This window comes from Balaenoptera borealis (genome assembly GCF_965194805.1).
Source record: "Balaenoptera borealis genome assembly, contig: HAP1_SCAFFOLD_375, whole genome shotgun sequence".
NCBI classification, from domain to species: Eukaryota; Metazoa; Chordata; class Mammalia; order Artiodactyla; family Balaenopteridae; genus Balaenoptera; species Balaenoptera borealis.
This window is the reverse complement of record NW_028123818.1, coordinates 616827-643837: the sequence shown is the minus strand read 5'-3', so window position 1 is coordinate 643837 and position 27011 is coordinate 616827. Positions and strand designations below refer to the sequence as shown.

The following is a 27011-nucleotide window of genomic DNA, read 5'->3' as shown; positions in this document are numbered from 1 at the left end:
ATAATACTATGCATTTTTCAAAATCAATAGAATTTGCAACATGAGAGTGAACCCTAATGTACATGAATTTGAACGTATCAATATTGCCTCACCAATTATAACAAATGTACCACACTGTTATAAAACGTTAATAATAAGGGTACCTGTGTGTGTGGGGGCGTGTTGGGATATATGAGAATTCTGTACTTCCCGCTAAATTTTTAGGTAAAACTAAAACTGCTCTAAAATGTAAATAGTGTTAGTTAAAAAAAAGCCAACCATCCTAAAAATGAGCCAGAAAGAAAAACTAGATCAACAATAAAGGAATTAGAGTTAGACTGATATCCAACTTTTCAATAGTATTCTGGATACAAGAAAGCAATGGAGCTATCATTTTTTAATATTGAGGAAAAGAACTTTGAGCCTAGACTTTTTACCTAGCTAAATTGTTATTCAAATGTGAAGGAATGATAAAAATATTCTTTGGGATACTAGGCCTTACAGGATCTGCTACGCAAGAACCCTCATTGAAAACTTGATCTTTGAAGTCCTCAAATGAGAATAGAAAAAAATCCAAATGATAGTTCTAGAAATATAGCAAGTTAAGAGGATCAAATTTCTTTGCTAAGTTTATTTATGCCTTAAAAAGAAAATAAAAATAATTCCAGGACTAAAGGGAAGGAAAAAACGAATGTATATTCATCATAACCCGTAACTAAAATTATAGACAATGTTAACATAATGGAGATGAGATGTGACCAAATTAATTTGAGAGCATGCTGAACTTCTTATTTTATTAGGGAGAAGTTATAGGTATTAATACCTTTAAAAGAAATTAAGAAAAATAAACATGCACATGATTCTTAAGTTAAGGGCAAAAACTATAGAACATTTAAAAAATCATAACTTTTAAAACAATATGGAGAGGAAAACACTGTCCAATAGAAAGCACTTAGTGGATACAGGAGAAACAAGAAGAAAATCTGTAGTATAATCTGATTCCAGGCATTTCATAAAAGCTCATCCATCAATGTAAATTCATTTAGTTCAACAGCAAGAAAATCATATTTCCTCTTCTTTCAGACACCATTTTACCAAACACCGAGTTGTCCAGTCCCCAAGGTTTTAATATTTTATGAAGCTGGCTATGCTTAGCAATAAAGCAATTAGTGCATATGTAGCTGATATCCAAATTATGGCATCCATAATTTGTCTGTGTTCTGATTTTGCTCCAAACAGTCTTGTGGTCTGGTCATAAAGAAACAAAGAGAGACATATACATATGCTGTGTGTGTGTGTGTGTGTGTGTGTGTGTGTGTGTGTGTGTGTGTGTTTAGTTGCTAAGGATAAGTATGAACATTTTTACCCTTAGCTTGTTGAAAAGGAAAAAAAAGAAACTCAAAAATAGTCTGGTGGCTACTCTCCTTTTGGTCACTAGAGGGAGATCATGATTCACTTTTACTCGATTGAAAAATAATTGCAACTTTTTCAAAGTGGACCTGTTTTTTCCATCCTTCCTACTCTGAGCCAATATTTTCTTTCCAGGGAATCCCGGTCCTTCTGCTTGGTCCAGAGGCTCTGGAAGTCTAGATATGCTTGAGAGGATTAATCTGTGCTGGAGGACATAATGAAAGCTAACAAAGTTTACATTCCTTCATTTGTTCATTAGTCACCAGAGTTAATGACTATGCTGTAGTTATGTAACAGGGAAGAGCCAATTTTGACTCCATGTTGGATCTATTCCTTTGACTTTGTTTTTTGTTGCTTTTGTTATTATAATCATATATAATGGCCTGCCTCGGGGAACCCTGCCCCTCTGCCTGAATGTTAAAGTGCCTCTGTTTAGCTCACAGGGAGGCAATCTGACCCTGCCCACCTGTGAATGGCTGCAGAAAAGAAGAAATTAACACATTCCCTCACCGAGGCTGGCCATTCCAGGGGATATTTTGCAAGACTGATGGCCCTTTTTACTTTACTTCCTCACCGCCTCTCCCTCTCTGATTCTATAAAAAAACCTGGCATCCAGACCCCAATAAGATGTTTTTTGGGGACTCTAGTCCACCATCTTCTCGATCTGCTGGCTTTCCGAATAAAGTCGTATTCCTTGCCTCAGCACCTCGTCTGCTATTTACTGGCCTGTCATGCGGTGAGCAGAGTGAGCTTGGACTCGGTAACAGAGTCCTGCTAAACTTGTAGCAATGGTAGTGCTATCTGGCTACCTGAGCTACAGAGGCCCCTTTCTCCTCACACAACACACACACACACACACACACACACACACACACACACACACACACACACGAGTTATTGCTGTAGGAGCTTGGAATTAGCGAGGCATCCAGTGGTGAAGGAAAGTTGCTTTTTTCCAATTACTGCCCCCAAAATGCTTCAGTTCGAAATATTTCAGTTCAGTATCTGTCGAAGTTTAGTCATCTAAATGTAGTGGGAAAGCAAAGACTGATTCTTTTTTAAATAAAGATTTTGTAATTGTAAAATGATTTTTTTCTTTATTAGGGGGTATTATTTGATTGTCTAGATGTAGCCATGTCTAGAAAGTAAAGAACATAGGACGGTCCAAAAGAAACATTCATGACCTTCAAATTAAGAATATAAATTAGAATTCAGTTAAGGGGACAGAATTTCACATGCAGAACTGGTCTGAGACTCAGGAAGTACAAGGCAGCCTTGACCCTTTACCAGTAATACACCTTGGGACACAGAAAATTTACATTTAGGTGAGGCTAGAACCTGAGATAATATGGAATGGGGCAGATGCTGGAGGAAAGGCCCAGCTTCAGGTGATAAAAATAAGCCCAGCTGGGAAGGCAGAGGTTCAGAAGCCTGACTTGTTTCTAACATCAGAGGGAGGGTACCGAAGGGTTGGCTTGTATGGGAGTGCATGTGGTATTAGCTCGTAGGGGAGTAAGCAGTTTTTTAGACAATACTTGACTACCTCCTCTGTATCTCAAGACTTAAAAACAATCATGTCAATATAGCACCTTAAAAATATCGTTGAAAAACGATCACTTTTGGAGAATGCTTTTCTCTTGTTCTTTCCTTATTCAGAACAGGCAGTGACAGATAGGTGTAGTCAAGGCCAAGCCTGAATATACATTAGAATCTCCTCTGGTGCTTTAAAAATATAACCGTTTTGGAAAATTCCTTGGTAGTATATCTAAAGTTGAACATATACATACAAAGCAATTTCACTTTTAGATATAAAGCAGTGTCTCCCAACCTTTTTTTCATTATCATCCCCCAAGAGCCTTTTTAAACACTTTGTCCTTATCATGCCCACCCCACCATGAAATTTTAATACTCCAGATATAGTGTATATTGGTTTATTATGTACTGGGGCCTTTTAGAGGTCCACAAACCACTATAATATCTAAGATTTTTTTCACCTCCCTAGGAACCAGTCTTTATCCTCTTGAGGGTGCTATTGCTTTGCTAGATAATGCATGGTTTCAAGCCTAGAAATAAGGGCCTATGTTCATCAAAAAGCATGTATAAGAATGTTCTTAGCAGCTTTATTCATATTTGCCCCAAACTGTGCCTCAACCAGTGAATGGTTAAAAGTATTGTGAGGGAATTCCCTGGCGGCCCACTGGTTAGGACTCCGTGCTTTCACTGCCAGGGGCCCGGGTTCAACCCCTGGTCGGGGAAACTAGGACCCTGCAAGCTGCGGCATGGCCAAAAAAAAAAAAAAGTATTGTGGTACATCCATACAGCTAAACTACTACACATACTACACAGCAAAAAAAAAAAAAAAGGAAACGGACCACTGATTCACACAAGTGTACATTTGTTTTATGCATTTTCTCTATGTATGTTATGAAACATATATTGATGACCATCTCCCCCCTCCTCTCAGATAGACAATTGAATCCGAGTCTCTGGGAGTGGGGTCTGGGCAGTGCCAATTTTGAAAAGCTCCTCAGGTAACTTTAATGTGCACGTTAAATGTAAGAGACACTGAGGTGGTGGCAGAAGCATGGATTTTAGAACCAGAGAATCATGGGTTCAATTCCTGCCATTTACTAATTGTTGTGTCTCTGAGACAGTTCTCTCATGTGTAAAAAGGGCATGAGCATGCTATTTATCTCATAGGGCTGTTGTGTGGATTAAATGGCATGTCAAAGTAGAAGTCCCAGAATACAGGAAGTGCTTCATAAATGCTAGTTTCCAACCTCTTCATACCTTTTCACTACTCTGAGTACTAGGAAGAGCTTAATAACTATTGAAACTACCGTGGCCCCAGGAATCTTGCCCCGAGTTAGAAGTGCTCATGTATGCACATAATTGCTTGAATTATTAAATGTGGGTGTTGTGCTGCAGCCCCTTCAGCCCCTTCCCAAACAGATATCGTATATAGAATATTTTCATTAGTGATTTACTTTGTGGGCTAGTGTTATTTTTCCCCGCTGCCATTCCTACTTATTCTCTGTCTCTTGCCATTCTGTTTTCTAACCTTTGCCCCATGATGAAATCAGGTGAGGACTAGTATCAAGCACTTAAGCTTGTCAGATATAGGTCAGATGTACTCATCCATAGTAACTTTTCTTCTATTGCGCCTTCAAATTAGACCAAGAAACCTCTTTCCTCTAGACTCTCTCTCCATGGACTCTCAGCACATAGTTTTTCAGAATATTTTCCAGAACGTTTGACATTATTTTAGTTTAAACTTTTTTTTTTTTTTTTTAAACATCACCCCCATGATCTGATAGGTTGGGACATATCTTAGTATTATTTCTACTTCTGGGAATGGGATTTCTGACTTTTCCCAGAGCTAGAAATAATATAATCTCAGACTTGAAATTTTCCTAAAGATCACATAGCCTAACTTCCCTATGTGGTATGTGAAATCCCATTACAATATTCCTGCTAAGTAGTTATTGAGTTTCTGCTGGAACACCTTCAGTGATAGGCTGTTTACTACCTCCCAAAGGTGGCCCACATCATTTTCTTTATCGGGCTCTGACTGTTGGAAGTGATTTGATAGTCTCTGGGGACCTTCTACCTCTAGGATTCTATGATTATTATGGTTTTATTATTCTCTGAGGCAGTGCTTCTTAAAGCATGGCCTGTGGACCCCCTGCATCTGGATCATCTGGGAGTGCTTGTGACAGATGCAGATTTTTAAGCCTCCCCCAAAGTTTGTGAGGCTACTAGCCATTTGTGCCCCTCTTCATATTTATATAGGGTACAGATGCTGATATCACCTTTCCCTTGAATTGGCCTTGATGTTTTAACTGGTCAATCTAATCTGGATGTGCTTGAGAAGGGGGAGTACGGGAAGGGACAGATTATGATTTGCTCCAAACTCAGAGCCTCTAAGACAACCATGCCCTTTCGTTTTTCTGGGAGTATTATATCCTGCCCTACGTTTGGTGACTATGTTCAGGGCCTGGCCCCAATTTTCTTTGCTCTGGCTGTACGCTTCTCAGAGTGGTTCTAGCCCTCCTTCCTGGGATAGTATGAAGGCAGCATATGCTCTCAGGCCTCTCTGGAAGTTTTTGTTTTAATAATTGACTAGAGAGAAATGCCTCTTTTGACTCATGATTTATGCAATTATTCAAGCACTAGTGTTTAGCAGCACAAAAATGAACCCAGGGTTAATTTATACACCATTAGCTTTGGGTCCATTTATATGTATGCTGCTCCAGATGTGTATGCTGTATGCTATAACTGAGTCTTGGGAACCAATATTTATAAAGAGTTACTAAATTACTCATTGACAGTTTTAAAATAGTTTAAGTTTCTTTACTCAACAAAGCATCTTATTGTCAAAATAAAATGATAGGGGTGAGGGGTGGTTTATTTTCACAGTGATTCTTGAAAGAAATATAGAATTTATAAAATATTTGTCACACTCAATGAAGCTGGTCATCCGCACTCAGGAAATAGCTTGTCAGGTCCCAACCCTAATGCCAAACATGCCAGAAGAAGGCAATAGTAAATAACCTGTCAGCAGCAGCAGGTAGAATAGAAGCCATGGCTGTATGGATATCCTCCTATTCATATATATATATTTAAAGATGTATTTCATTTTATTTATTTTATTTATTTATTTATTTATTTGGCCGTGCTGCGCAGCATGTGGGATCTTAGTTCCCTGACCAGGGATCGAACCCAGGCCCTTGGCAGTTAGAACACGGAGTCCTAACCAGTGGACCACCAGGAAATTCCCCTCCTATTCATCTTAAATTGCTAGTTGGAAAGGCAGGAGGGTGCTGATAAAGTCCTGAGCCAGACCCAGTTGTTGACATGAAACAGCTCAGGACAGTTCCTCTCCTATGCCTTCCTCCATTGACACAGCCCAGCCAATGTACAGACATAGTTCCAGGAACTGGAGCTTTGAAAAGCACATATCTCTGCTTAGGTAAACTTGAGGATCAGATGACTTGGGAGGCCACTTCAGTTACTTCTGCCTGAAGAAGAGACATGTGATTTTTATTAGATGGGAAAACATAAAATGGGGGATTTTCAGAACTCATTTTTCTGTTCAGATTTAAATTTCTCACATCAATCAAATTGCTAAAAAGGGAACGAATTCTGACAATTTAGTTAGCATTAAGATTTGAACTCTCTAGTTTGATCAAACTACAGAAAATCTAATTAGCAAGCTTGGTGATTTGGTCGTGGCCTAAATTTAACATGTAAAGCATTTAGCTTTAATAGGCTGCATATTTCAGCTTGAATTATCTATCTAGATCTAAATATATTCAGGAACATTTGAGAGAATATTTACAGATACTTGTAAAAAAAAGTTTCCCTATGGCTTCAATGTAATTGATTGGCTTTGTAAAGAGACTGGCGATATTTGAGAATTTTGAAGACTCATGGGGATTTATAATATCTGAATAGAGATTAAATCAAAAATTTTGGAATAGAGATTTGAAAATGCAAAAAGAAAGATTTCATGGTTACTAGAGTGATTAATTTGATTTGTTTAAAAAGAGCATTTTAAGGTATTAATACGAAGATATGTCAACAGGGAATTTTTGCTCAGATGCAATTCTTGAAATCTTAAGGGTATTAAATAACTCAGAGTAAAAGAACATCACAGTGTGATCTAATCAAATATTGTAATGGGGAGTCAGGTGGATGAATGTATTGGCTTTAAAAAGTACTGGCAAAAATATTCATGTGATTTATGGAAATAGTAGATATGACTATTTGGCAGTAGAATGCCTAATTTTTTTTTTTTTTTAACAGAAACACCTTCTGAAAATACTTATGTTACAGTTAGGAGCACATAAATAAGTGTAGGAAGGCAAGCCACACCCAAGGTAATGCAGAAATGATAAGCTAGCACATTCTGAAGGGCTGAGTCACTAGACTGGATTTTTGTCAGTGTGTGACAGGTAGCTTGTGCCTACTGTGGGCTGATGAGGCTCACCTGTGTTGCAAGAGGAATAGTCCAGGGCCTCTTTATTAGAGACAATTATAGATAATATATATAGATAATAAATGGCTGCATAACAATGATAAACTTCCCTCCCTAGACATATACCACATTCTCATTCTGGGCAGGGCTTATAGCATATTTGGACAGTGCACAATAGCCTAAGAACAGGCAGGAAGGGAGCAGAGTGTACTTCTTGACCCATTCACTGAAAAGGAAAGGAGAGGTCTGAATTAGGCTATTCATTGGCAAGAAGGTGTTGATTTTGGAGGTAGGGTATGGGGGGGAATGTGTAGTAAAGGGAGAAGAAGCACAACTATTTAAATTTGTTCCAGGCACAAAAGGAGGCTTTTGAGTGAGGTTAGAAGTGATTTTGATCAGCAGAGCCTGTGATTTAACAATTATTTTGCTCCTCTGGGAAACTTTTCTCACCTTGCTTGGGGAGCCTGATTGGCTCATTCTATTAAAGTAGCAGCTGTAAACAGCAGCAAGAATGAACAAGATGAGGCAACGCAGGCAGAGCGGTGGCAGAAGAGTCCCGAGGCATGGTGGCTGGGGCACAGTTTGCAGTGACTTTCTTTGTAAGATGGTAGAGGATTGGCAAATGAAAGAGAAATTCTTGGTGACATAATGTAGCCTACTCACCCTAAAAGGACCCATCAGCATCTAGTCAGGCAGCACTTCAGTTATGCAAAGTACAGTCTAACTTAACTCATGATAAAGTAACACAAAGGTGACCGGAGGTATAAATTCTTATAAATCCTCAATTACCTCCCACATGTACATAACTGAAACAAAAGCTCCTAATTAAGATATAAACTTGACATTAGTGTAAAAAAGAAATCATAGCATCATCAATTTTTCGTCTCTTCTATTCCCTAATTAACTTTCCATTCATTTGTTCCTTCATTTTTTATTTATCTAATATTAATTAAGCATCTACTATATAGTAAATAATGTACTAGGCACTAGAGATGCAGAAATAAATATCAATCAATCAATCCCTGCCTTTGGGACTTCACAGTCTGATAGAAGAATCATATAAGTAAATCAATATTCTTAAATCAGTGTGATAAGGTGCTATAATAAAGATACACAGAGAACTGAGGGTGCAGAAAAGCAGGAGAAAAAATAATTTTCCCTTTACCCTTCTAGATTCTTGACTGAGACCCCCCCTGAAATAAAAAGACAGATTATCAGGAGAAAAACAGGCCTAAGTTTAACAACATATGTACCTCTTTTATGCATGGGAAGTACCCAGGGAAATTAACTCCCTGAAATGGCCCAAGCCATTACATTAAATACCATCTCCGGCTAAAGACAGAAGAAGATGTTGGGGGATGGGGGAGCCAGTTACAGCAGGCTATTGGGAAAAACACAGTAAACAAGAGTAATGTTGTTATGCAGATTTAGGTCATTGCCTTCTCCATTGATAAGATCCAGAGACTTAGTCATCCTCCTTTTCCTGGGACAGAGGAGGAGACACCCTTACAAATGGAAATTTCCCTTATAAATGTAAATGTCTCTTACAAATGGATAACTTCTACTCAGTTTTCAGAGCTTTCCCGGTGTCTCCTGTTTCTTAAAAATAATCAGCTTAAAACAATCCTTAGGATAAAGAGATGTATTTTGGGGTGGCAATTTCTGCTCCCCTTCAAGAGTCAGGGAAATCTTCTTGGAGGAGCTCATGTTCGAGTTAAGTTTGGTAGAACTGATAAACTTAGTTCTACCAAACTTAACTCTAAAGGAAAGGTTTAGAGTTAGCCAGCAGACAACGGGGGAAAAAAAAAGATTAGGAATGTGGACTAACTCTAAGCAGAGGGAACAGCATGAGTGAAAGTACAGATATGAAACAGTGCAATACATTCAGGAAAGTGCAAGCAGTTCCGTATGGCTAATGCATAGAGGGCACGTGGAGAAGAGGCAGGAAGTGGAGCTAGCAGTGGTGGTAAGGACCGGTTCAGGAAGGGCCTGCACTCTAAATTACTGCTTTACCTTTATTCTGAAATTTACAGGGTACTCATTGAAGGGAAGTGATATGATCAGATTTATATTTCAGAAATTTCAAGTAGGAACTTTATGGGAGAACAGATTCCCCAGGGCCAAATTACAGTCAGGTTTCACAAGGTGGTCTTGTTTCTCTTATTGGCAAGATGGTATCTTCACTGTTTCTCCCTTGTACTGCTTACATTTAAGATCTGGAATTTTAGGACTTGGGTGAGGAAGAGAAGGATGGACCTTCAGAATGACTGATACATCTCTGGCTTGAGAGAGTGGGTAGATATTGATGTCATTAATGGAGAGGGAAGTCAGAACTGGAGAGAGAGGAATTCAGTTCGAGACATGTGGAATTTGCAGTGTCTTTAGATTATCCAAATAAAGATATCTAGGACACACTTGGATATGTGGGTTTTGAGCTTGAGAGAGAGGCGTGGGTTGGATGCCGCACCTTACAGGTAAGTTTTATGTAAGTGCACGGGATCACAAGGGAGAGTGTATAATATGAGAAGAGCATGGAGCTGACATTGGAGTCCTGGGTAATGACAACATTTAGTTGATGAGCAAAAGCAGTGCTTTCAAAAGTGTTAAAGGACACAACCATCTAGTACGTTTGTAGGTGGTGGAGAAGCAAGCCGTGGAACCCCTCTCATCTGATGGCCTTGATTTTCTCAGCAAGTAGAAAGGAAGAGTTGCCTCTCAAAGCAAGGCAAGAGAAAGTAGACTGTATAGTTTGAGGAAAGTGGTAACTCTTTGAAGTAGCCATAGATGGGGTGATATTTAGGGACTTAAGCCTCATTGAGACTGGAGATCAGGAATTTGTAGGGTGATTTTATCCAGCAGTGTTCATCACCCTAGAGAAGCTGAGTGGTTGGATTGATCCAGGGATGAGGTTTGGTGAGCAGGTGTGAGAGAAGAACAAAGCAACAAAAGAAGTGAAGATATTTTTAGGAGAAGCAGTGACATGATGGGCCATGGGAACAAAGTAGACCCAGAAAGGGGCTGATAGATGTGGAGAATATGAAAAGTTACCTGTTTCATATTTTCCAAATCCATCTGGTTGAGAAGTAATAGTAGATTTCTTGGAAATAAAGACAGAAATATCGGTACTAATATGAAGTTATGGTAAAACAAAAGGAAACACAAAAACAAAAAACTTGAGTATTGGAATTGAGCATTTTTGAAGGTAGTGTAGCCAAAATTCGGCCTCTGTACTCCAGTACTGAATTGAATCTTAGAGGCAGAGTTTTGGGTGAAGTAGAAAAGAAAAGCTTTATTGCTTTGCCAGGCAAAGGGGGCCACAGCAGGATAATGCCCTCAAAACTATGTGTCCCAACCTGGAGGGGGTAGTGAGGGGTTTTATAATAATAGTTCAAAGAGGGCGTGATCAGCTTGTGGACATTCTTCTGATTGGTTGGTGGTGAGGTCATCAGGAGTCAACACCATCAACCTTCTGGTTCCAACCGGTCTGGGGTCTCCGTGCATATGGGAAGCATAGAGTTAACTTCTTTCATCTGGTGGGGGTTTCAGTATCTGCAAAACAGCTCAAAGTTATTGTTGTGTGTATCCCTTGAGGTGGAACCGGGATCCTGTCCCTAAGGCTGCACTATTGTTTCTTGATTTCTCCTCCTTTGTTTCTGCATCCCCCTTCCTTCCCTGATTAGCAACTGTTTGAACCTACCCTTTGGAACTCAGAGAGGGTCATGGAGGCTGGATGAAGCCTGTTTCCTGTAATCAAGAAACGGGGGACACAGAAAGACTTTCGTGCCCAGGAGCCCCACAGGGCCCTGCTCGGTTTTGGTAGGACATTTCTGTTGCTGAAGGGTGGGTTGCCAAAGTGGAGGTGGGACTTATTGAAGCTGAGCAAGTCCAGCAACTGTGAGACCAAGGAGTTAAAGTCACCCTGGTTAACGACAGAATTGAAGTGGAAAAGGACACAGTGAAACTCAAAGTTCTCCATTAACTTGGAGGAGCTTGATTAAGTAACAGTAACACAGAGGGATAGAGCAGGGAGTCACAAACGCACATCCTTCAGAAGCCAGACGGGCAATGTAAACGAATTAAAGAAGGCAAATTTAAGAGAGGACATCCCATCTAAAGGAGGCAGCTGCTACTCAACTCCAGGTAACAGTTGCCATTTGGGAAGATAGGTCTAAAATTGCTAGAAATTTCCATTTTTAAAAGAAAATTCAAATCCTTTAAAAAATATGAAATCTCCCATTTTTAAATATCAGCAAATAATTTAAAAAATATTGTGAGGGCCAAAGCACATCTTCAGTGTGAACCCAGCCCACAAACTGCCAGTGTGCACCTCTAGGATAGAAAGCAGTATGCCCAGATGGCCTGAGACTCAAAGCAAGACAGACTTGTAAACAATGGTGAATATCTCCTCCTTCCTCCCTGGGCTATGGCAGACATCACTAATTTGATCAGGTATACAGGGCTTCAGGAAGCAACTACCAATCAGTTGGATTTGCCATGCAAGATGAAACCTAATTTGCCATAACGTTTCTATCATTTTCAAGAAAGTTTCTGAGTCTTTGAACTTGCTTTGGTCTTTGTAGAAAGAACAGGCATTCTGTATGTAATGTTCCAATCCAGTTTTGCCCTCACAGGATTTTCAGGTGGACTTTCTTGTTGAATGTGTGCTTTGTATGTTTTCAGAAACTTCTTCACACCAGTAACTGTGTGTTTTAAAAATTTCCAGTAATGTGCTCAAAGGTCCTGAGTGGGAACTAGTGTAACATTGAAGGTGAACAAACGAAACCTTTCATCTGTTCCCAGGTATGTCTGGCTTCTGGCAGCTTTTCCATTAATAGTTGAGAGCCTGTTTGCTGCCTGGAACACTGAAGGGTTGTTAAACAGCTCTCTGCCCTTTAGAAAGAGTGAGAGATGACTGGGAGGCTTCTAGACAGAGGCATGAATCGAAATGCATGTTTAGCTATATGGTTTATTAACTCATTTACTGAAGTGTGTGCTTGTGTTCTGTTAAATCTTTTTAAGTTTAGGCATTCTTGCTATGGAATGATTTTCTTTAGGGTATTTAAATACCCAAATACCTCATTCATATTCAAATACCTCGTTTAGCACATTTCTAATTTCCTTTATAAGCAAAACATACTCTTTCTTTGCAGAAACTGTTTTCAGCTCTTCACCCCCACGCTCTTCACTTAGCCAGCTGTTTCCATTGCCTCCGCTGCAAGCCCTCAGGCCAGATTCCCGTGGCAGGAGAGGAAGGAGAACAGCTGAAGCTGGAACAGCGAGCTGCCTTAGCTGCCAAAGTCCACTTGATTCTGACGCAATGCGGCTGCATTCTCCATTTGTAATTTGTTCCCGTTCTGCTTTTGGTTTTCAGCATCTACGCCGATCCTCTCACCCTCCAGGGTCCCCCTATCCCACCACCTCCCCCCTGGCCTCCTCCCCTTTCCTTAGGATCCTGAGGTAGATTACTTGCAGAGTAGATTACTTTGCCTGTTTTGCCATGACTCACTGCTTGTCCAGATCATGCTCACACTTGTTCCTAAGAGGCTGCTTGATCTGCTCGTGACCTGCCCTCCACCCATCCCCGTCTCTGGCTCTGGTCTCTGGCTGCCTGCCTGACACATACTGCCTTACTGCCTGGTGTGTCATGGATTTGCTGATTTTCTGTGGCACCTGAAACAATACAAGCAGAAAAATCCATGACTCCTCTGTTTAACTGTGCTTCTCTAAAGTGTTCCTTGTTAGATATTACATGATCAAAAATCTCAAATTAAACTTGCCATGTAACCAGCAACCTGTACATTAATTAAATGCCAGAGTCCGGGTTATGATTGGTGAAAGTTAGAATACAGCAACTTTGCCTGGACATAGTGGGCATTCTTGTTTATGTTGATTCCTAGGTAAGTAGCCATCTTCTAAGTTTGAGTGGGATATATGTATGCCTGTGTGTTGTTGTAGATGATATCTTGCATTAGGATATTAATGAGGCCTTTAAAGTCCCTGTTGATGAGAAGGTAGACCTTTAAGGAATGATGACTCCTTAACAAATCTATAGGCTTCTGATAAATATGCTTAATTTTAATCTGCCGCTGTTTTGTTTTCAGAAATAGCACATATTGTTATTTTCTGTTTACTTAAGAATTAAAATAGTCCCATCCTCATTAGATCATCTTGATTAGTTTGCTCTTTGTCTTCCTTGAGGTTGAATTAATTTTCATTTGTCCTGAATTTTAAGATATGTCAACACCATGCCAAATATTATAGATATCGTGAAATGTCAAAGTAGTTTGCCGTTTCCATTCTTATTGTACAATTGAGAAAATAGAATAGTAATAATAATGACTATAATAATATAATATAGCTAACATGATTGAGTTCTTGCTATGCCCTAGACACTGCATTATAGGCTTTATTTGCATTATCTAATCTTCTCAACTGCCATTTAATGTGAGTTATAATGTTACCTACATTTTACAGTTGAGGAAACTGAAACACAGAGAGGTTTGCTAGTTTGCTCAAGGTTGCAAAGCTAAATTAGTACCAGATCTGGAATTTGAATTAGTATCAGGTTTGTAGGGAGCCCAAAGTCTGAGCCCCTGAACATCAAGTACCATTTCTCTCATAGGGATAATTTTATGTTTTAAATGTTTTCTTTGCTTCTACATTTTCCCCCAAATTTGGGACTCTACCTCTTTCTCCTCATCATGTGGTCATATTTCGATATACTATCTCTTCTTACTAAAATAATACATTCTTGCAAGTGTATTATGAACTAAAGGAGGTTGTACTAGAGGTTAAGAAATTAAGATCTGGAGCCAAAATGCCTGGGATCATATGCCAGTTCTGCCACTTAATAATCCGAGTGACTTTGAGAAAATTACTGGTCTCTTTGAGTCTCAGTTTCTTTAGCTATATAACTACTACTAGCATTTAGTACATTTGGTGGTTGTGAAGATTAAATGAGATAATACATATAAAGGATTTACAATAGTGCCTGCATATAGTAAGTGCTCAAAAATAACTTGATATATAATTTATAGATAACTTAAAAATTTCATGTTATAGTTATAGCCTAATTATTTTTCCTTTGTTTCCATTCATTTATCCATCCATCCATCCATGTATTCATCCATCCATCCATCCATGTATTCATCCATCCTTTTATCACTGATTCATTTTACAAACCCATGTTGGGTACTCTGAACAAGGTTTTCCCATCTTCAGAGAGTCAAACTCTATAAAATCTTCAGGAGTTCACCTCTTTTGGTGGAACTCCTTGTTGTACGAGAACTCATATTAATTTCTGGAAGAAGATTGGGGCTTTGCACAGACCAAATGGCAATGTAGGACATTCAGATTATCAAAGAGTACATGGAAGGCCATTTTCCACTTGCCACCATTCTAGATACTGGCAAAGTTGCAGACACTTCAGAGATCTAATTTTATGAAGACAACTAAAAATGCTGTACAGGAGATAAGAAATCACTTGAAATGCTATCATTCTCAAATAGTAGCTTCATTATAATGTAGATAAAATTGAAAGAAGATGATCTTACCATGGCATGGTAATCGTTCTTATGAACAGTTGATATCTATATACTAGTGAAGGGCCCTGGCCATGAAATCAGGCCTATGGAATAGGCCTATTTGGCAAATATGTTGGTTCTGGCACCAGACGGGTTTTGTGGTCATACACGCAATTTAGAGAAATTCTTTAACCTTCATGTATGAGAATATATCACCAAGATCCCAGGAGCCCTGGCCTAAGATGGCAAAAATGTTGGTGTCTGCTGGGAGATATTGTTTGTACTGGTTACAGATTTCTGATATGAATGGAGAGTGTGGGTTTTTCAGGAAATATCAATAATTGTGAGTCTCTGGCTGAAGAGGCTGAGAACTAAGAAGAAATAGAGGCCATTTGCAATGGATAGCTTCAGCTTCTTTAAAGTACCACCAAGTCCAGCTCTATTAAGGTAGTCTCATGGTTTTGCTGACGTTCTTAGTAAGTGTCTAATACTCCTAATTGGATGTGCTGGATTAGGGCTTCTTTCACAGAGTTGCCAGATACCCCTATGGCTATTATCATCTCAATCTGAATAAACTCAATTAGGATATATAACACAATTACTTGTTGCCAAACATTATTTTTCACTTGTAGAAGAGTACACTGGAGAAGAGTCACCCCATACTTATTGTTGCACCTACTGTTCCCTCTGCCTATAGCGCACTTCCTCCACTCTTTTCTTAGTCACCTCCTACTCATCTTTCAAACTCAGCTCAAACAGTTCTTCCTCAAAGAAGTCACCCCTGACATTTACTGAAAGCTTACTTATGAGCTGGGAAGTATGCTAATCAGATATGTATTATCTGATTATTTTACCTACATTAAGAGGAGAGATTTGCTGAGAGGAATTAAGTAACTTGCCAAAAGTCACATAGCAAATAAGTGGTAGTGTTTGGTCTCTATCATAGTTTCATCCCATGCCACAGCCCACATTTTTTCTTCTTCTTTTTTCTTCTTCTTTTTTTTTTAACCACAATTCCATATTGTACAGAAGCCAATTATGCTCATGAGTTTACTACAGCTTGTGGATGGAATTCTTTAGGTCAGGAGCTCAGTGATAGGAAGGCACAAAAGCCATTGTGAAATGAGTGATCAGAGAATTGTGGCTACAACTCTTGCCTTCTTCCAGATAAGCATGAGCCTACAATGTTGATTTAGGCTAGGGTGCAGTGTTTTTAGAGTTTCTAAGCTGGGTGGCAGTGAGGAATGACTTACCCACGGGCAATTACAAAAGAAAGCATCTCTTGCCTCCTGGAGAAATTAAAATTGAAAACCAGACAGATCAACCATTTGTGTGTCAATGTATAGAAGTGAGACAGAGAGGGTGGATGCAGATGTTCATTCTTTTCTTCTTTCAGCAAGTATTTATTGTATTGTTCTAATTGTTGAGGATACAGAGGTATATGATACAGATGTACTGCTTCCCTTATGGAACATACATTTTAGTGAGGCAGTGGGACAGAAACTGAGGAAATCATTAAAAATTTGAAGTTTGAAAACTGTAGAGGAAATCAGGGAATAAGGGAGTGTAGAGCAAATCCCTGAGCTACAACAACATGATTACAGGTAAGGCTTATAGCTTTCTGCAGCTTTGACTATTGCCTGGGAAGGAAAACTGGTAAGGGTTCTAAATGGTTTTAGCAATAATAATCATAGTTAACATTTATTGAGGTCTACTATGTAACAGGCATTGTTCTAGGCACCTCATATATATTATCTACCTGTGAGATCTACCTGTGAGATGGTGTTATCCCCATTTTACAGATAAATTGACCATAGCTTAGACAGGTTGAATAGTGGCCCGAGATCAAATTACTTCAAATGGCAGGCTTGGGATTCACACAAGAATTTTTGATTCAAAACTCAGATTCTTTCAGAGATGAGGTGCTGACTTTCCAAACATGTAAAGAAAGAAATTCCAATGCAAATGAAAAGATGTTGAACATTGTTAGTCATCAAGGAAATGAAAATTAAAACTATAATGAGATAATACTTTGCACTCATTGGAATGGCAAAAGTTAAAAATCTGACCATACCAAGTGTTGTCTGGGATATAGAGCAATTGGGGCACTCCTACTCTGCTGGTGGAAATGTACAATGAAGCAAACACTATAAATAGTTTGACAGTTTCTTATAAAATTAAACATATAGGTACCATGTGACCCAGCAATTCAGTTCCTAATTATTTACCCAAGAGAAGTGAAAACATATATCCACACAAAGATTTATGTGCAAATGTTGATAGCAGTTTTTTTCATAATAGCCTCAAACTGGAAACAACCCAAATTTCCATCAACAGGTAAATAGATAAACAAAACATGGCATAGCTGTAAATGGAATACCCTCCAAATCATGCAACAATATGGATGTCTTAAAAACATCATGACAAGCAAAAGAAGTCAACCTCAAAAAAAGCACATACTGTGTGATTTCATTTACACAAAGGTCTAGAATTAGAAAAACTAATTATGTTCATAGAAATAAAATTAGTGTCTGCCTATGTGGGTGGGATTGACTGCAAAAGAGACATGAGCATGAAAGAATTTTTTTGGGTGATGGAAATGCTTTTATATCCTAATTGAGGTGGTGATTACGCAGACATATACACTTGTCAAAACTCATTAAACTGTATATTTAAAATGTTTATTTTATTTTCTGTAAATAATACCTCAACAGGGTTGGTTAAAAAATTCTAATGCAGAATGATACATGCAATAGGAGCACATGGGGATACAATGTAGAGCTACCTAACTCAAGGTTGGAGGAAAGGGTGGGGGGAGAGAGAGAGACAGACAGACAGACAGACAGACAGTGACAGAGACAAAGAGAGAGAGAGACAGAGTGTTTAAAGGAAAAATGATTCCCAGACTGACTTATAATAAAATAGTATGGATTAGTTAGTTGAAGATCTGAGGAAAGGGCATTTGTGGTTGAGAAAATAGTTTGTTCAGAGTTCAAGGCATGAGAGATAATATTGTTACTGAACTCAGGTTCAGCTGCTTGCTGCTCAAAAGCCAATAGTCGAGAGGCAAGTGTTGGTAGAAAGGAAAGTTGCTTTAATCAGAAAGCCAGCAATCTGAGGAGAAGGTGGACTCATGTCCCAAAACCAACTCTGAAGATTCTGTTTAGTTTTTAAAGGTAAAAAAAGGGGAAGTAATCTCAGTTAATCATTGAGGCAGAAGGTTAGGTTCTGTGTCATTTTCTATTGCATGCAGGCTGGCTGACTTCTCATGATCTTTCTTCAGATGTTATCTCATCTGCATGGTCTGCCTGCAGGATTGCTAAGGGAGCTACTGGGGGTAGAGAGCTAGTCATTTTTAACTACTTAATTCTTCATTCCTACTTCTTTTAATCTAGGGAAAGAATCAACAAGTTAGGCAAGGTATTGTGTACATTTAGTAGAGCATAAGTCAGGAGTTAAATGTTACCTAATGATCTCATTTTTTAAATTAAGGTTTAAGGGGAACAGAAATAGGCAGACAGGAAAGAGGCAAAAGAGCTGCTTACAATATCACATTTGTGGAGTTTTAAATAGCCTGATTTGGTAGAGATAGAAGATGCCAGTGCATCTTCTGGAGGCCAGGATGAGACTAAAGAGGAAGATAAGGACTGGATGACAATATGAAGATGGACAATTTATGTCATGCAAAAAAAATTGAAGTCATTGCAGGATTGGAGATTGAACTCTTCAGAAAGGATAGATATAATAAGTGTGAGGACCAAGGGATAATTTGTATCCTTAATAATATAACACTGCATATAATATCTTTGCAGGGTTGACAATAAACGTTGTTAGCTAAAGATTAAAGAGTCATCCTTTTTTTCATATAAAAAACTCTATCAGTCCAAATCTTAGCATTTGATGAGATATGGTAAAATTAACAGCAGAAGTAGAAAGGGCATGATAAAAGGAATAAAGTAATCTCTGATAGGACTTTCAATAATTGTAATCCAGAATTTAAGAATGCAGATGAAAGTTATAATTGTTACAAGCACATCGATTTAAAGTAACATCTGCATTTATACAAAGCAACATCTACTTTACCCCTAAAATGTGTTTATAATTCCTTTGGATGGAAATATGGAGCCCTCTGACAGAGAAGCATCCAGTTGGCTTGAGAGAAAATAAATGACCGTGGGAGGAATATACTCAGGATGACCCTCTTTTCTTTACAAAGGGGACCTAGGACTCTGCAAAGGAAGACCTTTTGGCTTGCCAAAGTAAAATTCCAGGCAAAGGTTTGCTTACAAGATGGGACAATTCAACCTTGTCAGTGGCTGACTTTTATTTGTTTGACCTTCAGTGAAAAAATGAGACTAAGCACACTTAAAAATACAAATAATTTCAAACCTCTATAAAAGTTTGACAATTGCATTTACTCTTTTGGATAAGCCTTTGGTTCAAAAGATAGGAAAACCATAAAAACAGCACAAAACACATCTTTCTGACTTTAATATCTTGTGAATTCACCATTTTAGTAGATTTATGGAGTTCTGAATTTTTATTCTATATTACTAAATTGTTTTGCTGTCCTTATTTCAGTGGCCTAATTTTAACCTAAATCCTACTTAACTTCTGTAGTTTTTGACAGATTTGACCATTCTTTCCTTGAAATTCTTCTTCCTTGTCCTTTGTGACACTATTTTCTCTTATTTATCTTCCTGTTTCAGGATCTCATCCTCAGTCTCTTTTTCAAATGTTCCAAGATTCTACAGTTCCACTAGGTTTTAACTGAGGCCTCTTACATACTAAGGTTGCCTTTAAAGTCAGTCTGATCCTACCTGCCACTTAACAGTGAGGAAAATCCAGAACTTTGCTACATTCTATTTGAATGCTATTCAAAGTTGACAATATACCAGCCTCATCAGGTCTTTGACAGCCTTCATCCTATTGAAACTTACAACTTGAATGAGTCAGTCCCACATAAGTTTCATCCTTATTAGTCAGCATTGTTCCAAGTGCAAATATCTAGCTCTTTTTCACTATGCTGTGCCTTTTACCCTACAGTGTATTTTCCATTGCTGACCTCATTTCAATATTTTCTAATTTGCCCTCTGAAATCCTTATTCCATGATAAATGAATCTCTTATATGGTAAACCTCTTCAGGGAATGCTACCCCCAACACTTGCTCTTAAATCCTCTGAAAAAATAGATAAGAAACTTCCAACAATCGTTGTCTGTAAGTAATAGCACATGGGAATGGGGGGAAGAGAATGTAATTTGACAAATCTAGAGTACTTACTATGTGCCAGCCAGGTCTGGAAATAAAACTGATTTTTTCCTACATTCCCAATCCAATGTGGTTTCAGCTTGAAAACATTCCACATTTATACATATTTAGGTACCTAACTTTATTGAATGTGAACTTTTTTTTAAAAAAAATAATGGTTTTGTTCTCTACATATTGTTCATAACCTAATTTTTCACTTAATTATATGAGAGGAATATTTTTCAATGGCATTAGATATTTTCTACAACATGACTTTTAAAGATTCCTTGATATTTATCAAGAAGATGACCATAATTAATTTAATTGATATTGTGTTGTTAGAACTTAATTTCCTAAATTTCCCTGTTATAAAATATACTGTAACAATCAACTTTGTACCTAAATCATTGTGGTCTTCTCTGATTAGATAAACAGGTCCTAAATTCTTTTTTTTTTTTTTAATTAATTAATTAATTTATGGCTGTGTTGGGTCTTCGTTTCTGTGCGAGGGCTTTCTCTAGTTGCGGCAAGCGGGGGCCACTCTTCATCGCGGTGCGCGGGCCTCTCACTATCACGGCCTCTCTTGTTGCGGAGCACAGGCTCCAGACGTGCAGGCTCAGTAATTGGCTCACGGGCCTAGTTGCTCCGTGGCATGTGGGATCTTCCCAGACCAGGGCTCGAACCCGTGTCCCCTGCATTGGCAGGCAGATTCTCAACCGCTGCACCACCAGGGAAGCCCCGTAAATTCTGATTGGAACACATTCTTAGATGTTTTATTGTTGGATCAGTTGTGTCAAAGAGTGTGGACATTTTCAAGACTTTTTGTTTTTGTTCTTCTAGGTGAACTTGATTTTTAGAACTAACATATTTGTTTTCATTGGAACGTTAATACATGTTCATTGTGTACAATTTAAAAAACATAGAAGAGTAAGCAGAATAGAAAAATTAATATATAATTCTAAAGATAATAAGTATTAACAAGTATGTGCTCTTTCTCTTCCTCTCTCTCTTAAATAAAATTGGGATATGGGACTTCCCTTGTGGCACAGTAGTTAAGAATCTACCTGCCAATGTAGGGGACATGGGTTCGATCCCTGGTCTGGGAAGATCCCACATGCTGCGGAGCAGCTAAGCCCGTGCACCACAACTACTGAGCCTGGGCTCTAGGGCCTGTGAGCTGCAACTACTGAGCTCATGCTCCACAACTACTGAGCCCACACACCCAGAGCCCATGCTCCGCAACAAGAGAAGCCACCGCAACAGGAAGCCCATGCATTGCAACGAAGAGGAGCCCTCACTTGCCGCAACTAGAGAAAGCCTGTGTGCTTCAATGAAGACCCAACACAGCCAAAAATAAATTTAAAAAAATAAATAAATAAAAATAAAATGGGGGTACTTAAATGTTTATGTAAAAAAAATAAATAAATAAAATTGGGATAATATACATACTATTTAGAAACCTAATTTTTCACTGAATACATCATAAATATTTTAACATGTCATTAAAAAGTCTCCAGAAACATTATTTTCTAGTGGCTATATATGGCTGCATCATATGAGCGTACTATATTTAACTATCTACAATTTTAGATATTTGGTGGTTCCTAAATTTTATGATTACAAATAATACTGCAATAAATATCTAGGTACATAAATCTTTGTACAAGTTTATAATTCTATCCTTAGGGTAATTCCAGAAATGGAATTGATGGGCCAAATTGTTTGATTATTTTAACTGATATAATTAGAAGAGAAAGATTGTATTAATTTCCACTTCCCCAGCAAGGTATTGAAGTGTCTGTACATCCCTCACCCTTGCAAGTTTAGATATTACACTTTAAAATCATGTTAATTTTGTAAGCAAAAATGCTGGTATTAATTTGAATTTATTTGACTTCAGTTTTTTACCTTTGAGTATGACACAAGCCCTTTATAAGGTTTAGGAAGGTCCCTTCTATTTCTAATGTTGTGGGTGTTTTTTATCATGAAAGGTGTTGGATTTTTGTTAAAATTAAAAAAAAATTATTGATCAATGTATAACTTTTTAACATTAAAATTAATTTTTAATCATACATGTAATGAAAATTCAAAAGTTAAAGGTAAGCTTAAAGTCCCTTTGGCATCATCCTAAAATCTGAGACCATTCTCCCTCCCTAGAGGTGACCACATTTACAAATTTGGTGATTATCCTTCCAAATATTTATAGATCCTGCCATAGAAAATCTGTAGTATTATATGTTAATATGGGTACACATGAATGGTTCTATATCTATATCTCTATATTTAGACAAATTACCTTTTTTCTCTCAATTATGTCTATATATTTCTATGTTAGATATCCTTATTCTTCTTAAGCCCCATATGTTATATATATATTCAAACTCATAAATTCATAATTATAAATGATTCAAGCAGCATAAGAAAGAAAATAAATGAATATAGCACTCAACTCATGATGTTAGAAGAACAACAAAACAAATATATGGAATGTAGGAGAAAGGATGTTAAAATTAGAAAACAGAAGTGTTGTAGGATTAATTTAAAAAATCTGAAACCATTTTCATGGAAACACACACATACTCATACAAAGTTTAAGCAGATTAAGTCAAGAAATAAACAGACTACTAAGATTAGGAATTATTATTGGGATATAAGATTTTAAAATTTGAAAACCTTGATGAAATTGAAAATTTTGCAAGAAAATAGAAATGATCAATGCTTGCTCAACAACACTGGAAAACATGAACAGAAGAACAATACACTGAAGGTACTGAAAAGCCGTCAAGTTATGATGTACGTAAAAGACTGAGGTTTGTCTTTCCTGCACCCCTCCCAAACTTCCATGGAACAAATAATTCTTGTCCTAAATAAGCGATTTCAGGGTTAAGTACGAAATTGAAAGCTTCTTAATTTATGCTTACAACGTTAGCATAACCCTGTTAGTGAAGTCTGAGAAAGATAGCAGAACAAAAAAAATACCAATCTTTTTTATGAATATATATATATGGAAAAATCCCAAATGATTTATCTAATGGTTTCCAGGGTTATTGTAAGAATGTAACACACTATGACTGAGAAGATTATATTTATGAAGGGCATTGGTGTTTCAGAGTTTGGAAATCTATTAATAAAATCCATCATAATTTTATAAAATATATTAAAAAGATAGTCAATTAAAATATTCCATCTGTTCCTGAATTTAAACAAGCAAATAACTAAATTCTCAGCTAGGAATACAAGTATACTTACATAATAAGATAAAATTTTCTGTAGTCAATACCTAACTTTTTATCTGATGGTGAAAATTAAACACATTTCCATTAAAATCTATCACTACCATCATTTTATTTTTTCTCATTATTCTGGAAATTCTACCTAATGTGACAAAAGAAGAAGAAAACATACATATTACGAAGAAGAACACAAAATTATCACTATTTACAATTGTAAAATTGCTCCCTAGTAAAACAAAAAGAATCATCTAAAAAATCAATGGAAAAAAAGAATTCAGTAAAGTTTCCAGTTGCAAGATATAGGGCAAAATTTAAGTTTGATTATATACCTACAATAATAAGTTAGCACATATAATGGGAAAAAAATCCTAATCACAAGTGCAAAAAATATAGCAAGAAATGTGCAGGGGCCTTTATGAGGAAAGGTATTAGACCTCCCATGGATGTACATTAAAAGAAACGTGAGTAAGCAGAGATTCTATGTTTCTGGATGGGAAGACAATATTGCACTGATGCCTATCTCCCCAAAGATACAGATGTATATATTTAATACAATTCCAATTAGGATTTCCAAAGAGAAAACCTTCCACATACCCCAAACACATTTAATATTTAGTATATGATAAAGGTTTCATTTGGCTTATTTGTATATTCCTGGTTTATCTTTATGTATGTATGGTTGTTGATAGATATATAGATGGAGATGTAGATAAAGATGGAGATGTAGATACAGTTTTATCCTAATTCACTTTATTTTATGTATATCTCTTTTACAAATCTTTCCATTGGGTTTATGGTTTTGTTCCAATCGGAGTTTCTTCAACTTCAATAAAGAAGTTAAATAATTCCTTCTATTTTAATAATTATTTTATTTAGTCTTGTTTCTTAAATTTTGCTTTGTTTGATGTTTCTTTTTCCTCTTTTTAAAAATCTTAGTTTTCTATTATGTGCTTAATCTTTTTGTTTCTTTGTTTCCTGTATATTATTATGTATAATAGTGCTTATTGCTATTTAAAACAGTAACACCATATTTGTATCTATAATTCTTAAATGTCAATATTAAGAATAAAACATTTTCTATTACATTCTTCTATATAAGATGAGAATATTAGCATATTTTAATTTACTCCACCACAGTGTCTCCTGTCTACCACTTTTCTTTTGCTCTTTATTTTTGACATTTTACTTAATTTTAAATAAGTAATACATTCTTATAGTTGAAAGTTCAAAAGTCACAAAAGACTATATAGTGAAAAATTCTCTATTACCTCTGTGCCCCAACCAGCTACCTAGTTCCCCTTCTTGCAGGCAAGCAATCAAAGTTATCAGTTTGCCAAGCTGTTATTACACAATAATAATTTACCTTTTTGCCTTTTTGGCTGGAGGATTTTCTCTCTTCCTTTCAGAGCAAAAAGCCTTATGTTGGTTATTTACATATTACCCATCAGCTCAAGCAAAATGTGGATATAGTTGCTGATTCTCTTCTTATTTTTAAAACTTGCTCAGTCTGCTCATCTTTTTATCAAGAACAATTTCTATCCCTATCCACGTTTTCAACACATTAACATATACTTAAAAAGCTGAACATAATTTTAGAAAATCTTTTTCTAAAAGATTTAGAACAGTTTGGAACAATTCAAACAGATACAAAAGTAGAGGGGCTATTATTATAAATACCCATGTATTCATCCCCAGCTTCAATAACTATCAACTTATAATCAGTCTTGTTTCATTTGAACCTCACCTACTCAGCACACCTCCATTATTTTGAAACAGATCTCCAATATCATATTTAATCTGTGTAACTTTCAATATTTCTAAAAGAAAAGAGCTACAATAAAACATAACTACAATACCATAATCACACTTTAAAAATAGCACTAATTCCTTAATATCATGCAATATCTAGTGAGTATTCAAATTTCCCTGATTGCTCATAGTTTTTGTATAATTTTTTTAAATCAGGGTACAAAAATAGGTTGATTTTTTGCAGTTGGTTATGTTCCCTATCCCTTCTTAAAAATTTATTTTAAAAATCATGTACAGTAAAGTTTGCTCCATTTTGTATAAAGTTCTGTGAGTATTGAAAAATAGAATTATGTCACTACCACCACAACCAAGCTGCAGAACAGTTCTATAACCCACCCACCAAATTTCCTTGTGGAGCTCATTCATAGATCTTTTCCCTAACACTGACTGTTCTGTCCTTATAGTATTTCCTTTTCCAGGATGTCATATAAATGAAGGCATACAATATATAGCCTTATGAGTCCAGTTTCTTTCACTTAGCACAGTGAATTTAGCTTTCATTCCTGTTGTTGAATGTATCAGTATTTTGCTCCTATTTACTACTGAGTGGTATTCCATTGTATGGATATACCACAGCCTGGTAGTCCATTCACCACTTGAAGGACATTTGGATTTTTTTCAGTTTTGGTGACTATGAATAAGGCTGTTATAAATATTCATGTAAAGGTTTTTGTGAACATAAGTTTTCATGTCTCTTGGGTAAATATCTAGGAGTGTAATAGCTGGATCATATGAAGCTACCAAACTATCTGGTAGAGTGATTACATTCATCCATCTGGTATTCATGGGGGACTGGTTCCAGGACCCATGTGGACACCAAAATCCAGATATACTCTAGTCCCTTGTATAAAATGATGTAGTACAGTTGGCCCTTTGAATCAGTGGGTTTTGCATCGGGAATATGGAGGGCTGACTGTATACTATTTTACATTCCCACCAGCAATGTATGAGAGTTTCCTTTGATCTGTATCCTCACCAGCACTTACTTGTTACTGTGTTTTTTTCCTTTTAATTATAACTATTCTAGTGGATGTGGAGTGGTGTCTTATTGTGATTTGATTTAAAGATTTACTGGAAGTCACATGCTAAAGCATCCTGGCTTGAAGTTTTGTTTGTTGGAATGTTTTAAAATATGAATTCAATTTTCTTAATAGATGTAGGAATATTCAGTGTATTTATTTCTGAAGGAGTTTTGGTAGTATGTCTCTTTCACAGAATTTGTCAATTTCACCTATGTGTTCAACTTATGCTGATAATATTCACTTATTATCCTTTTAATGTTTGTCAGACCTGGAGTGATAGCTCCTCTATCATTCCTGCTATCAATTTGTATCTTGTCTCTTTTTGTCTTGGTCAGTCACGCTAGACATTTATCAATTTTATTGATCTTTTGAAAGAGCCAGCTTTCGGTTTCATTGACTTTCTATCTTGTTTTTTCCTTTTTTAACTTCATCGATTTCTGCTCTTATATTTACAATTTCCTGACATCTACTTACTTTGGGTTGAATTTGGTTTTCTTTTTCTAGATAATTGATTTGAGACATTTTCTCTTTTCTAATATGAGCTAATATAAGCTTTTAATGCTATACATTTCAATCTAATCACAGCTTCAGGTGAATTCCACATATCTTGATACCCAGATTTTCTTGTTTATTCAGCTAAAAACATTTTCTATTTTTCCTTGAGATATTTTTATTGATCCATTGTTTATTTAGAACTGTATTGTTTAATTTCCAAATGTTTGAATTTTTCCAGATATCTTTCTGTTATTGAGTTTATTAAAATTCAGTTATAGTCAAATAACATACTTCATATGATTTCAATTCTT

At 36.8% G+C, this 27011-nt stretch overlaps 1 protein-coding gene across 3 annotated transcripts in view; it reads left to right on the top strand.

Moving 5' to 3' along the window:
• The window catches only part of LOC309621385 (uncharacterized protein), a 255120-nt gene that overhangs the window by 46046 nt on the left and 182063 nt on the right, over positions 1 to 27011 (top strand). The window contains exon 2 of one of the 3 annotated variants that reach the window (XM_082408896.1): positions 1 to 27011. This exon is cut by the window's left edge and continues 5391 nt beyond it. The exons of the other annotated variants lie outside the window; for them this stretch is intronic. The gene's annotated coding sequence lies outside the window, so the exon portion shown is untranslated. 3 annotated transcript variants of the gene reach the window in all.